This window comes from Muscardinus avellanarius (assembly GCF_963383645.1).
Source record: "Muscardinus avellanarius genome assembly, chromosome: 6".
Taxonomy (NCBI): Eukaryota; Metazoa; Chordata; class Mammalia; order Rodentia; family Gliridae; genus Muscardinus; species Muscardinus avellanarius.
In genome coordinates this window covers 40,279,762-40,280,987 of record NC_137791.1, presented here as the reverse complement: position 1 = coordinate 40,280,987, position 1,226 = coordinate 40,279,762, and positions in this window count along the sequence as shown.

Below are 1,226 nucleotides of genomic sequence, written 5' to 3'. Positions count from 1 at the left end.
TCCATCATTTTCTCAATGTACAGATAAGAGATGCACACCAAAAATTTGTGTGTGTGTGTGTGGTACTGGGGGTGGAACTCAGGGACTCTTCTACCTCCAGGTTATACTTCCAGACCTATTTTTTGTACTTTATTTGGAAACAGGGTCTCACTAAGTTGCTGAGAACCTCACTAAGTAGCTGAGGCTGGCTTCAAACCTGTGCAATCCTCCTGTCTTGGTATTTTATTTAAATGTCCCTCAGGTTCCCTTTGCCAAAACAGATAAAGTAATAAGAAAAATAATTATAAATTGGATGTATCCCCTTACCAGCCACTGAGAAAGACATTCTTACCCACTTACAGACATATACACAAACGCAGACACATCACCACATGATCCCAAGGCTCCAACCAAAACGGGGCAGGGAGCATTTCAGAAAAAGATAACAAAAAAAGGAGGCTAAAGCAAAGAGAGGAAAACAGAGAAACGAAACATTTATTCCTTGCAAAGGATGGACAGTCAGAACAGGCAGCTAGCAGCACACTCAGGCACCCCCAAGCGCCAGGTAGGAATGCAAGACCCCACTAAGGGAGAGTGTAACTGGGTTAAGTGTTTTTTCTTTCTCACACCCTTGTCTCTATTTCCACGTGTAGCTCCTCTCTTACACTTAATTTCTCATACAATTTCCCTCACTTTCTACCTCACACACACAATCTCATACGCATGACTTCACATACACATACCTGTCATACAAGTACAATCTCTGTTAGACACAATCTCTCACAGTCCTTTATAGTCTCTCACACAGGCTTACACACTTTCACTATCTCCTTCAGTGTATTTACTCTGTCTTACACACTCTCTTTAAGTCTTTCTCTTACACACACACAAACAGGTTTGCGGGTTGTGTCCCAGACACGCATTATCTCCCTCATACATCATCGCCTCGCCCCGCCCGCCCTGGCTCCGCCCCGGTCCTCGCCCCGCCCCGCTCCGGCTCCACCCTTGCCTGGCCCCGCCCCGGGGTTGGCCCCACGGGCTCCGCCCCGTGCTGACCCCGCCCCCGTTCTGACCCCGCCCCTGGTTGGCTCCGCCCTGGCGGGGCCGGGGCGGGGCGAGCGGGTGACAGGAGGCGCCGCGCTCTCGCTCTCGCACTTCGGGCGCCGGGGCGGCCGGTGGCGGCGGCGACCTCCTCGCGGCGCGGCGGGCGCGGCCCTCGGGCGGCCGTCGCGGGAGTTGGCGGCGGG